Below are 14626 nucleotides of genomic sequence, written 5' to 3' on the forward strand. Positions count from 1 at the left end.
GGTATGAACTAATCCAGAATGACTGCACAGGGGTCTGGGACAGCAGTTCACAGGAGACTTTCTAGACCATCATTCCCCATCTGTGCTGGCATATCCTCTGAACTGCCCCCATAGAAGATAACACAAAAACAGCCTCATGCACTGTGTTAATGAGAGTTCCCCCACAGAAATGTATTACAAAAGGAACTGGTTAGACTGATCTACATGGTACCAGATGGGTGGTCCAACAGCAGCTGGAGAAGCTTAGCATCAGAGCCTGATGCTTTGACAGTCGCAATCTGGCACTGAAGACATGGAGGAATCTTGAAAAGTCCTTGGTCTCCAATCCATGGTGGAAGTCCAAGAAGATGGTGGCAGCAGCAATAGAGGATGTATTCACCAGCAAGAAGCAAAAGTAGGCAGGCTATCTGTCTGTCTGTATTGCTTTTCTTGGGAACCCCTGTTTCTGGGTGGTGGTGCTCGTGTGTGTGTGTGTGTGTGTGTGTGTGTGTGTGTGTGTGTGTGTCTAGAAGAGAATCTTCTCCCCAGTTAATCCTTCCTAGAAATACTACCACAGATTCACCCAGAGTTTTGTTGCTTAGCTAATTCTAGATCCAATCAAGATTAACCATCACACACCCCTTGGGGAAAACTGTCAACAAACTTAGGGTCAGTGTTGCCTAAATACACTTGAAAGGAAAGTAGCACTTTCCTACAGAGACTATAACCTGCCCATGTTTCCCTGGCCTATTGCTGGAAGAGCACCTACATTTTTATGCAGAAAAATTTGTCCCATTCTCTGCTCTAAGACCATCCAAGGGCTTAGTGTCCCTGTAACAAAACCCCCCGCTCTGCAGAAACTGACATCACCCTTGTCTTAAGAGGAATAGGAGAAAACCAGCCCATTACAGTGGACACAAGGGACCAAAAGGCACAAAACAAATGGCACAGCAGAGGGAAGATTGTAATTTGTTTTGTTGGTTTTGTTTGTTTGTTTGTTTGCTTGTTTTTCCAGACAGGGGTTCTCTGTATTGTTTTGGAGGCTGTCCTGGAACTCGCTCTGTAGACCAGGCTGGCCTCAAACTCACAGAGATCCACCTGCCTCTGCCTCCCGAGTGATAGGATTAAAGGTGTGCACCAAGGCTGTTGTTGTTTTAATCTAGGCTACAAGCAGAAAGTGCACTCAGATTGGGTCCTTCCGCATCAAGCAAGGCCAGCAGAACAATGGAGGCTCCCAATTTGTGGCAAGTTAGCACAGAAAGCTACCGACACACTACAGTTTCATTAGCCCCAAAGAAATCAACACAGAAGAAAAGAAGCAAAAAGAAATCCATGTTCTTAAGCTGGAAGTCATTGATGACTTCTATAGATCTTGAAACAGGGCGAAAGGGTAACAGCAGTCAGGAGCTTTCTCTTGAAGAAACGAAGTCAGCAAGAAGAAGGGGGAAAGTTAGGTGATAAGGTGATAAATCTCCAGTCAGGCTGAGTAAGTGAGGACTCCTGGTGAGCACGAAGAAGCAGCTAGAGAGCAGCTGAGCCAAGGTGAGCCAGGGGTGTGGGGCATGGGAGGTGAATGCTGGAGCCAGATAAACAAGAAATTTAGCCACTTGATTTTGAGAAGTGAAAGAATTAGATTAAATGAATAGTGGTCCCAAACCACACCAGTCATCAAGCAAAACAGCAGCCCCCCCCGACACCCTACTGAGGCAGGAGGAGGGTGTAGGGAAAGCTGGGCTTTCCCAAGCGATTTCCTGAGTTGACTCTGAAGAGTCGAATTGACCTGGAGACTGAGTAGACACTGAGGGTGTTGGGTAGAGCTCCAGAGACTCAGGGGACAAACACCTGCTCCTTCTTTGGGTAACAGCAAGTACGCCTAGAGACAATAACCACAGCCAAGAGTGACCTACTCAATGCTGGGAAAAAGCAGGAGGAACTGCCCAGCTCGTTCATGAGGACCGTTCTCCAGAGAGGTCAGCCTGGCATTCGCCTCCTTCTCCACAGGGTGTCTGCCAACTCCTGCCAGGAACCCAAGCAAGGTTTCTGGAAGGTTATGGGGTTCAGAGAAGAAATGTCTTTAATTTTTATTAGGTTCAATTAATTTCACCTGCTATTGGAGTAGCCGCCCTAACTTATGAACTCTGTACAGAAATATCTTTTCCCATCCTTTCACATTCAACCTGCATCACTGATGGAAAATAAAATGGTTAAGCAGCCATGAGAAGGAGTTTGGTGACCCCTTTCAAAGTTAAACATAGAATTACTGTATTCCTAACATTCCACTCCTAGAGGTACATCCCAAGGAATTGAAAACAGGGGTTCAGACCAGCACTGTTTGTAGCAGGATTATCCCTGTCACCTAAAAGAAAGTAACAGCTCAGATATCATCCTCAGAAGAATCACGGTACTAGCGTTCTGCAGTGACGTAATTAGTAGTATATGTATATAGAGACAAATGAAAGAGAACCAGAGGCAGGGATACAGAGACATGTGTGTGTGTGTGTGTGTGTGTGTGTGTATGTATGTATATATAGACATGTTTGTATGTGTGTCTGTCTATATATATATGTGCATATGTATATATAGACATGTATGTGTGTCTGTCTGTCCGTATATATGTATATATAGACATATATGTATGTGTGTCTGTCTGTATGTATATGTAGATATGTATGTGTGTATGTATGTATGTATATGTAGATATGTATGTACGTGTATGGCTCAGCAGTCATGAAAGCTGAGGAGTTCACAGTCAGCTGGCTTCTTCCTGGAGGTGCAGGAAAGTCAGTGGAGTAATTCACAGCCCAGAAACTGGGGACCTGAAGGTGAAGAGTCCAAAGGCCTGACAACCAAGTGCTGCAGACATGAGAGGAGCCAAGTCGCAGCTCAAGAAGTCAGCCAGGAGAGTGACTCTACCCTTCTACTTTTTTGTTCTGCCTAGTGTCCAGCAGTTTGGAAGATGCCCTTTCCCACAAACTCCTAGAAATAGCCTCAACGACACAAACACTTCTAGAAATAATGTTCAACCAGGTATCTTACTATCCCATGGTTCAGTTAAGTTCACATACAAAATTAACCACCACAATAGATAACCAAATAGTGGGTCATGATGGAATGCAATCCCACCACAAAAGTAAACAAGTTGAGAAGCATACTATAACAAGATGAACCTTGAAATCATTGTGCAAAGTGTCGTGAGACAGACATAAAAGGAACACAAGCATGTTTCTACTTACATGCAGTATCTAGAATGAGCAAATTCTTAGATAGGAAGTAGACTATTAACTACGAGGAGGTTGACAGGAGATGTAGCCTAGTGAGTTGAAGTTCATATTTGGGATAATGAAAACATTTTAAATTAGATAATAGTGATGCTGTGACATAAAAATTGTACATGTAAATATCATAAGATGATTAAAAACATGACCAGTGTTTACATAAACTTTATCTCAAGGAAAAGTAGTTCATCTTCTTGAACCCTTTAGCAGTAGAAAATAACAGCAGTGTCTTTTCAATAGATGGAGAAAAGTAGTCATTTTATGAGTTCAAAATTTGTTTATTAAAAACACTCTAACATTTACGATCAGAGGGGAGCTGCTTCAACCTGGTGAAGTGCAATGTGTACAGCTAACATTGCCTTGTTGCCTCTCAACTCCACAGTGACCCTTCAGAACTGCTCTTAACGGATTAGATCCTTTTTATGTTATTATTATTTATTTTGCATATCTTGCTTTCTTAAGTTGCATATATATCTGTGCACCACCTGCGTTCAGTGCCCATGGATTTCAGACAAGGGCATCAGATCCCCTGGAACTGGAATTACAGACAGTTCTGGCCCATCTGGGAACCAAACCTAGGTCCTCTGGAAGAACAGCCAATGCTCTTAACCACTGAACCATGTCTCTGGCCTTATGACTGGATTCTTGGAGTGTTTTTGCTGTTTGGTGAGTTCATGGAGCTTTGGTTTAGGAGGGTGCTAAGGAAACACCAGACAGGGAGTGGTTTCTCTTCCTGGTTCCAACATGCAATGCGCAATGCAATACACTGCTTTTTCCAGGTCTGCAGGTGGGTGTGTGGCAGGGACATCTGGTGACATTCTGCTCCACTTGTATGGTTAGAGCAAGCATTTCTTAGCGATCTTGACCTCACTTCTTCACTGCCAATGCATTGTGTGTATATCCTGGAATCTGGTTTGGGCTCCTCTGTCCTCCTTCATCCCTATGCTAGCACCACACCGTGGCAGCCGCAGCGTCCTTGTATAAGCCCCCATCTTAGCTGGAACAAGCCTTCTTCCCTTTCCTCAGTCGCGGGCATCTTAACTTTTTTAATCCACCTTTTCATTTCTATATCAATATTTATAACGTGTGCTGAGTTTTTTTGTATGACTAAAAGTACCTAATTTTAATTATACTTGTTTAGATACAATTGTTGGGAGAACTTAATGTTTTTATAATACCAAGTCTACATAAGCCTAATTAAATTTTTAAAATAAGAACCAAAACCCCAGGGGTGCTTGCTTATGTCTCTAACCCAGCTAGAAGGCCCAGTATACTGCTAGACAGGAGCAGAACTAACAGGCATGCTTGCCTTGTTCAGGTCTCAGAAGACAACGTCCATGTTTGATCTTTAAGGGTGATATTTCCTGCAGATGTTTTGTAGATGGTTCTATCAATCTGGGCCCAATAAGATCTACTTCGAAACCACACAGAAATGCTCTTCAGCCTGAGTGTGCTTTGCTAGTTTCTCTTGCTTGGAGACTTTCCAGCTTCACAGGAGAGGCTTTTCTGAACCCGACCCTGGAGATCAACTAAGGAATCTTGACTCAAGTGTGTGTGTGTGTATGTGTGTCCAACTCTACATTCCTGTGAACATTTCCTGGTACTCATGTGCACATATTTCTGCTAGTAATTCTACCCAGGAGTGGAATTTCTGGGTACTAGGATATGGCAGGCAGGATCAAATAGTTTTCCAACTTAAAAAAAATTATTTCATGCACGTGTGAGCATGTGCAGATGTGCCAAAGACAATAAATGGAGATCAGAGGAGCTGGTCCTCCCCTGCCTTCGTGTGAATCCATGTGTAGGTGGCTGGCCTAGCAGCAAGTGCTTTAGCTGCTGATGTACTTCACAGGCCCTAGGTTTCCAACTTCATTATTGCCATTTAGACTCATCTTAGTGGGGAAGGGTCTATTAAGTATATATCTTCCCATTCGCTGGTTCTGGTCTATATATATGAGGTATGACTGGCTCAGATATTCTTGCGGGATAAAATGAAGCTTGGCCCCATCCTCCCTCCATAGAAAAACCCAGGTTCATGGGCTGGAGAGATGGCTGAGAGTGAAGGTGCTTGCCACCAAGGCTGCTGGCCTGCGTTCCACACCTGCAGCCCACACGGCGGTAGGTAAGAACCGCCTCCTACAGGATGTCCCTCCACGGCCACACTTCGGTTGTGGCTCACGTGCACCCACATACACGCGTACTCACATAAAATAAACAAATGTGAACAAATCAGAGCCAAATTACCAGACTTGGATAAATTATAGGCTTAAGTATAAAAGGCAAATGATAATCAAAGTAATAATAAGATAAATTTGGGGAAATATTCCCATCATCTGAGAGGAGCAAATCTTTCACTGGGCCATAGATAAAAATCACTAACCACAGGTCAGACTTATGAACAACCCCACACTGAAACTAAGAACATCTGTCCATTAAAAGACACCATCTAATAATGGAAAGCCTTGTTATCACAAGGGATGTGTTTGCAACTCATATCCTAGTGGCTTTTACTCAAAAGACATCCTGGAAGTCTAAAATGAAAAAAATTAGACAATTCCATAGATGCTCATATGTTACAAAGGTGACTCTAAATGCCACTGATAAACTAGGACTGGCAAGATGGCTCACTAGACACAGGCTCTTGCTGCCAAGCCTTGACTACCCGAGTTTGGTCCCCAGAACCCAGCTGGTCCTGTGTCTCATATCCTAGAGCCCAGAAGTCTCCATTCCTGGATAGAATTACTAGTAGAAATAAGTGCACACAGGCAGATACCAAAACACATCCACAGGAATGCACACTGCTCAAAGTCACCCCGAACTGGAGACAGCTCAAGCATCTGATAGTTGTAGAAAGCATGAAGTATGGTACGTTTGTTTTACAGAGCACCATGACCACTGAGAATGAAGTAAGCCTTGTGTGAATTGATCAAGACACTGAACACAGTGTTAAGACAGAGAACCCAGAAACACCCCCCCCCCAGGGAGATGACTGAGTAGGTAAAATGCTTACTGGGCAAGCATGGGGACCTGAGTTCAGAATGTCATCCCCCAGTAAAAGCACTTGGGGCAGAAACAGAAGGGTCCTGGGGACCCACTAGCCAGCCAGTTTGGCTTCGGCAGTGAGCTATGGGTTCAGTAGAGACTGTCTTAAAAAAAATAATAAGGTGGGGCTGGAGAGACGGCTCCGCAGTTAAGAGCACTGGCTGCTCTCCCAGCGCCCCCTTGGATCTGCCCCTAACAGCTGAAACCTTCACTTCTTTGTCTACACATCTCCTCCAGAATATGGGACGTTTGTGATCGCAGGTAATGTTGAATCAGCGCCAAGGAAGACTGTAAATCCCAACTAGTGCTGTGGATTGGATATGGCTTGTCCCCACCAAACTTGTGCTAAAAAATCACCAGTGTAATATGAAAGATGGAGTTCTTTCAAGAGTGACTTGAGTCAGGCGTTGGTGGCACTCGCCTTTAATCCAAGCACTGGGGAGGCAGAGGCAGGTGGATCTCTGTGAGTTTGAGGACAGCCTGGTAAAGGCTGGCCTCAAGTTCCAGGACAGCCTCCAAAGCAATACAGAGAAACCCTGTCTCGAAAAACCAAAAAAGAAAAGAAAAAAAGAGTGACCTGAGCCGGGCGTTGGTGGCACACGCACTCGGGAGGCAGAAGCAGGTGGATCTCTGTGAGTTCGAGACCAGCCTGGTCTATAAGAGCTAGTTCCAAAACTACACAGGGAAACCCTGCCTCAAAAAACCAAAAAAAAAAAAAAAAGAGTGACTTGATTCCTGGGGCCTCCAACCTCGTGAAGGGCTTGCTGGAAAGTTCCCTGTTCAGTATGCCCCATCTTCTCTTTGTGTACATCCACTTTTGTACCCCACATGGAGTGTCACACGGCCTCTCCAGGAGCTGCACAGTTACTGGCACCTTACACTCAGATGGCCAGAGCTAAGAGCCACATTAAGCGTCTTTCCTTTACATCCTATCCAGTCTCAGGTATTCTGTTATAGTAACAGAATATGGGCTAAGACAGGTATTAATAGTCACTGAAAGTGGAATGGGATCTCCCTGTTCTCTGAGGTAGTCTAGGAAAGGCCTCCAGAAGGATTGGCCCTTGGCTAGACTGTAGGGGCTGAGCAAACCATGCGTAGCAAAAGATGACCAGTAGGGTGTCTGGGCCAGGGCATATGGTATGCACTAGCTGAGACTCCAGGGCACAGGGCGTTTCCAGGGCTGGACATTAACCAATGGTCACAGCAAGACTTCAAGGAAAACAATCGTTGAGCTGTATGCCAGAGTATCAAATTCCCCATCAAAGACCCCTCCCCCAGGAGCCCTTGAATAGTTTGCTCCCTAAGTAAATCCAGAAAACCTGAGTACCTCAGGGTGGAGGAAAGAGATTCCAATTTAACCGGATTTGGAATTTTAAAATATCTTTTATTGGATAATAAGTTATATAATTCACCACAGATTTAGACCTGCCCTGAATTAGATCCTGTTTAAAATAAATCGAGGTGAGCACAGGGATATTTGACTGTATTTTCTTTGCAAACAGGCCATCTGAATCATTGCCATTGATCCCTTCCCCAGCCAGAGAGCCCAGCCAGTGCCATGTTATGCCCACTAGCCAATAGCAAGCTCTTCCCCAGCCTCCTGGTCCAGATACAAACAGTCCTGCTGGGTGCAGAATCCAGCCAAGAAAGAGGGCATGGCTGTACAAAATGAGCATGTCTTGAGATGGACTGAGATGAACCTGCATGAGGGTGGTGGGGAATAATAGGAAGATAGAAGCCAGGAGCTGTGGCTGTCTCTATAAAACAGACTAATGGATTAAGGACAGTGAGTTCACATTAACTAGATTATGCACTCTCTATTGTTTGCTCATAGTGTGACCTTTCTTCTACATGCATTTTAGAAACATACGGAGTATATAAATACGATTCTAAGTGCTGTATTAAATTTCCACTTGCCCACCCCCAGAAGACCCAGATTCACCATAGCGTCCTTGGAGCAGATGAGAGAAACCCCTCGTTCCCACTGTTGCTTTCTCAGCAGCCCTAACTAACAGACATTTGACTACAGGTGTAAAGATCATAATAAAAGGAGAAAATCCTCCTGGTTGTTTCTTGTGTTTGCCTTGGATTCTTCACAGATAAAAATCAATCAATATTTCATTGCCACTCTTTCATCTACAAATGACCACTCATGACCTCCGTCCTGTTTAAGCTCATTTTGCAAATGAGAAAACATTGCTTATGAGTTTTATTGATTTGCCTAAGGTGGCAAAATTCCTAAGCTATGACATCAGACCCAAGTCTAGGACTGCAGTGTTCAATTTGTTCTACTCATTTCGAGACCATCAAAGACCCCAGACTCACTTACAGCCAGTCTATCGCTACGTCTGTGTCCCACAGGACACACATATTTTTGTTGTATAACTTTTATAAGTCCAGTTTAAAGCTTTGTATGTAGCCATATAAGGTTTCAATAGGCTGGCAGCTGACTCACTAATATCACGTTACATTTCACAGATTACATTTTTAAAAATTCTCTCATGCATTACATCCCAACTGTAGTTCCCTTCCTTCCACTCTTCCTAGCCCCTCCCCCCACCTCTCCTCTGCCCTCCCAGGGATGCCAACAGAACATGGCGTAGCAAGACACAATAAGACTAGGCACACTCCTCATTATCAAGGCTGGACGAGGTAACCCAGCAGGAGGAAAGAAGTCTCAAGAGCAGGCAAAAGAGCCAGAGACTCCCACTGTTGGGAGGCCCACGAGAACACCAGGCTACACAGCTATAAGTTATATGTGGAGGGCAGAGGTCTGTAGCTGTGTTCTCATGGTGTCCTAGACCCCTCCCACTCTTCCCTGGGGTTCCCCCCGGCTCTGCCTAGCATTTGACTGTCGTACAAACTCCTAATCAAATATTTATTCCCATTTTAATGTTGTACTTTCACGTTTAGGGCTGACCCGCATTCTTCCTGATCTTCAACAGGGCTGTGGATATTTGAAAGATGGATCATGACCCCAGGCCCTGAGATCAGAATGACTGGCAGCAAGAAAGAGCCCCGTACACAGACCTGAAGCACAGAGGTGTGATCTGAGCGATGGTTCTGGGATTGAAATTACAGAAGGGGGTGGAGGTGGCTGTCACTGACCTCGATGACTGGAGCTGAAGGGCAGGCAGGGTCTGGTTGGTCTCTGGCTAGGGATTTTTGGAATGACGTGGCAGCTTCACTGGAGAGAAGGTTAAGACACTCATGCTATTATACTATTAATCTATATAGCCAATTCAGCCTCCAAGGGAACTTCAAAGATGACCATAGGGTTTCCTGTGTTGAAAGTGCTCTCTCTGGGGCAGGAGACATTGCTGTACTTAAAGAGCACAGGCAGCTCTTGCAGAGGACCTGAGTTTGGTTCCCAGGAGCCATGCCCAGCCATTCACAACCGCCCATTTGTAACTCCAACTCTAGGGGATCTGAGGTCTGCCTCTGGCCTCAAAGGACACCTACATTCATATGCATACACCCCACATGGATATGCACATATATACATAATTTAAAATTTTTAATTCTTTGTGTAAAAATGCTTTCCTTAACACCAACCACTACTCCTAATTGACCTCATCCCCAGAGGGCAGAGGAACTCAGGAGAGCAAGAGAAGGCCCTTTTCTGTTGCCATGGCAATACTAAGACCCCCTTCCCACCAAACTTGGGATGAGGGGTGTTTCTTCCAGATCTCCCTATAGTTAAAACATATTCCCAACAATTTTACCTAATTTGGGTTTGTGAAAACAAAACAACAACAACAAAAAAATTTTTTAATGTGCTGACTAGGGACACTGAGCTGTTTAAAGGTATAACATTTAAAATCCTTTGGGGTAGGGGTTGGTTGAGGAAAGAGACAAACTTAGTTCTGTGGAATTATATTAAATTAAGGCGCATTACTCCAGAATTTTCTAGAACACAGTGCATCAGGTCTTGGGATTCAGAAAGAAAAGCAATCTGTTGTTTCCATCATACACCACTTCCCTTCAATAATTGAGATAATTTTGAAGATATGGCAAAACCTGGGGATTTGGGTAAGGCTCTCCACTCATCTGTTCTCCTTGTTGCCATGGAGAATAACAGTTGTAAAGACAGCTTTAAATGAAGTCAGCCCTGAGCCGAGAGCTCTCTTTTTGTATGAAAGAAAAAAAACCCAACTAACTGAAGAGATGGCTGAGGTTTCTCTCCTGTTCTGAAGGGCAGATAATCTTCACAAAGCATGCATCCCACATCTGTGGGGGAACAACAGAAAAGCGCAAGTATGCGGGTCAGAACCCCCTGCAGCTCACCTCTCACCTTGGGGTCTCACATCTGGGTCTCAGAACTACAGGAAATAGTCTTTGGCCAAAGCCATCAGGCTGCGTTTACCAAGTACTCTACCTGTTCCCATGTATATGGCTCCAGTAACTTCAACGAAAGGCTTCCGACTGTACCCTCCCTTTCCCATTGCCTACAAATGACTTTCTTTTCCCTGAGTGTCACCTTCTCTGCCCCTTGCCCCTTCAAACTTTCCTTGGATCCTGGATCCTTTTACCCCTCAAGGGCTGCGTGTGCCTCTGTGACTGCAAGAAGGAGCATACTGGCTAAAAATAACACCAGGCATTTTCTTTTCCACTTTGAGGCATTTCACATGTATTGTCTTAACTGTACTTTGAGGCCTGTTGAAATTGGTCCCGTTTTACAATGGAAGAAACTGGACCCAGGAAGTTCAAATAACTTGCCCCCTGGTTGGCAGGTAGCACACTTGAGGGGGTCAATACAGGCTGTGATTTAACTTGCTTTCTGTCACTATGATAAACACCATGACCAACAGCCACACTGGGGAGGAAAGAGTGTATCGCCTCTTTCCTGTTAGAGTCCATCAGGCAGGAACCTGGAGGCAGGAGTGGAAGCAGAAACAATGGAAGAGTGCTGCTTACTGGCTTGCTCCCCTCAGCTTGCTCAACCTGCTTTCTTATAACACCCAGGACCACAATCTCGGGGGTGGTACGGGCCCTTCCACATCAATCATCAATCAAGAAAATGCCTTCACAGACTTGCCCAGAGGACAATTGATAGAGGGAATTCTTCAAGTGAGAGTCCCTCTTCCAAGGTATGTCCAGGTTTGTGTCACATTCGTAAATACAAGAAAACCTGTATAGTCCCAGAATCTCCACGTCCTAAGGTCCACCCTGGTATTCATTCACCTATTCCATGAATGTTTACCCAGGGCTTGTGTCTGGTAGCAAACTTCAAAGCAAAAGCCACCAATTCTAGCAGAGATAAAGGAGCAGGAAATGAGTACGCATGTCAGAGAATTTCTGAGAGTACTCAGGGCTAGGGAGAAAACTCACAGAATGAAACAGAGCAACGATCTGCAACCTGAAGGGGGCACAGGATCACCTAGCAGGCGGTTCCTGATGTGGAGTGCGTCTGCGAATTTGCCTTGCTGAAAAACTCTGGACCGGCAGGTGTTGGCCTGAGAACCGCATCTGGAGACTCACCTGAATGGACTTGATTAGAATGGAGCGAGGATTGGAGATGTCTCCACAGGGTTGAGACATGACTCCTGAGAACAAGTAAGATCTAAAATACAAGGAAGATGGAATCTAAACAGGACCAAGTCCCCATGTGAGCCTGCCCCTCAGTCCTCAAGGCAAAACAAAGATCTACTGGGAGATGTTGAATGGGAAAAATAAAGCGACGCAGAAAGGGCCACAGTTTGGTTCTCTCTGCTCTTCCTGCCTCTCTTGCCTGTGTTGTTTTACCATAAAAATCAAGCGTGTTCAATTAACAAGATAGTGGCCGTTAGCTGACTTTAAAGCTGAAAGCAGGTTGTAATGCACAGTGTTCCATTATTGTAGCCAGTGTAGAGAAGAGGAATTATTTATTTGGGCCCATAGTTTTCAGCAAGGTCCTTTGATATGGGCCTGAGATGAGGCAGAACATTATGATGGCAGGAACATGTGGGAGGGACAACTCACCTCAGAGCAGCCAGGAAGTGGAGGAGAGGATATCGCGTGGGAATCAAGATTCACCAGACTCAGTCCAGGGTAAGTGAAGTTTATTTGGGGAGAGCGCCACTTACAAAAGAAACAGATGGCTGGGCATTGGTGGCACACGCCTTTAATCCCAGCACTCAGGAGGCAGAGGTAGGCGGATCTCTGTGAGTTTGAGGCCAGCCTGGTCTACTGAGCGAGTTCCAGGACAGACTCCAAAACAATACAGAGAAACCCTGTCTTGAAAAACAAACAAAAAGAAAGAAAGAAAGAAAGAAAGAAAGAAAGAAAGAAAGAAAGAAAGAAAGAAAGAAAAGGAGCAGCCACAGGTTCCCACTCCAAGGATGCCGACCCTGCCACCTGGATGCTCTCTGCAACCCAAGCAGGAAGCCAGAGAGAGCACTGAGACCCAAACATAAACCTTATCACAGGGTCACATCCGTACTTGTGACCACGAGGGCGTGGTCAGTGCTACAGGGGTGGAGGCGGCTATCACTACTAGAGGCAGAGGAAAGGGAAAGAGGAAAGGCAGACTCACTCCTCCAGGACGATCTTCAGGGGACCTGTTTCCTCTAGTGAGACTCTCTCCTGCCTTTCACCATCTCCCAGTGATGCCACCATGTTATGAATCTTCTGAGTCCTGGGACCCAATCATTCCCTAAAGCCCTGCAGCTGAGCACTGCTCCAGTGTACAGGGAGTTATGCTTCTAACCTTAGCCTTCAGAGTGGGGGCGTCTCATCCCCGAACGGCAACAGTAGGGTGACTTCACATGAGCATCTCCTATGGCGCTTTTAAAAAGCCTCAGATGCCCTTCAGTTTTAGGTCGCCCTTTCTCAGTGTTATGTGTAATGAATGGCAGCATTATGTATCATTTTTCTTTTCTTCCCTAGGCAAATCTCCAAACTGCTTGCAAGCTGTTGATAAAAGTCAAGGCCGCGTGTCCTTTCCTTCCTGGTTCCCCCACCTTACGCTTTTCTAACACGACCATGATTACAATTGTGCTCTCTTGACAAGCTTCTTAGAGAGGCTTTCATTAAGGAATTGTGAGCTGGTCTAGCCAGATACTCTCCTTCCACCCTGGATCCTGTAGGAGCCGGAAAGGATGAGTCTGGGCTTCCTTGGACTTCTCAGTCCAGGTGAGCCTGTGTGTGTTTAGCTCTCAGCCCAGGCGAGCCTGTGTGTGTTAGGACACTTTAGCTCTCAGCCCAGGTGAGCCTGTATATATTAGGGCACTGTAGCTCTCAGCCCAGGTAAGCCTGTGTGTGTTTAGCTCTTAGCCCAGGTGAGCCTGTGTGTGTTAGGACACTTTAGCTCTCAGCCCAGGTGAGCCTGTATATATTAGGACACTTAAGCTCTCAGCCCAGGTGAGCCTGTGTGTGTTAGGACACTTTAGCTCTCAACTCAAGTGAGCCTGTGTGTATTTAGCTCTCAGCCCAGGTGAGGCTTTGTGTGCTAGGACAATTTGGCTCCTGGTCTCCTTTTAATCACCATTCCCAAGGTGCTTCTCTAGTAAGGCATTCCTTAACCTACTTGGTTTTTATCTATTCTGATAAAATGATGATTTACTGTGTGGTTAAAATAGCTCGTTTATCCTATCTTTAATTCAAGACTAGTGAGTATTCTAAATCGTCTAAATGTTGCACAATTGACAGATGGCTACAGTATTTTAAAAAACAACAACTTTGTTATTTGCTGTTAAAAATTTCCAACTTACCTGTTGAAATCCCCAGCCACAGTATCTCTGAATGTGGCTATTTATGGAAATGGAGTTTTTTTTAAAGGGATAATTAAGGTTAGCTGAAGTCATTAGTGCATATCCTAAGTTTTTTTTGGTTGGTGGCCTTATATGACAAGATTAAGGCGCTGGCACACACAGGGAAACAAGAAAGAGGCAGCCACTTGTATGTTAGACCAAGGTTCTCAGGAGAAATCAACTCTACTGGCAACCTGGTCGGAGACTTCCAGATCAGGACTGAGAAGATCAACGTTTGTGGTCAAAGCCACTCCACCCTCTGGCACTTTGGTATAGTCTTATGTTCACACAGAAACCTTTATGCATGTTTCATTCCCTGTGTTTTGAAAAACTAAGAAAAGAAATCAAGTCAAGAAACACAATTCTCTTCTCTGAATATCTCATCTTGTGAGCTTCAGTTCCATAGTGTGTAGTATTCCCATTGCTGTGATAGAACACCTTCCAGAAGCAACCTAAGAGGGAAGGGGTTTATTTGGGCTTACGGTTTAAGAGTACAGTCTACCATGGTGGGCAGGACAATGCAGGCACTCAATCCACAGTGGCAGGAGTCTGAATTGACTGCTTATCAACATGGTATGGGTCCGGAAGCAGATAACCAGA

The sequence above is a fragment of the Mesocricetus auratus genome, unplaced genomic scaffold, assembly GCF_017639785.1.
Source record: "Mesocricetus auratus isolate SY011 unplaced genomic scaffold, BCM_Maur_2.0 Super-Scaffold_100021, whole genome shotgun sequence".
NCBI classification, from domain to species: Eukaryota; Metazoa; Chordata; class Mammalia; order Rodentia; family Cricetidae; genus Mesocricetus; species Mesocricetus auratus.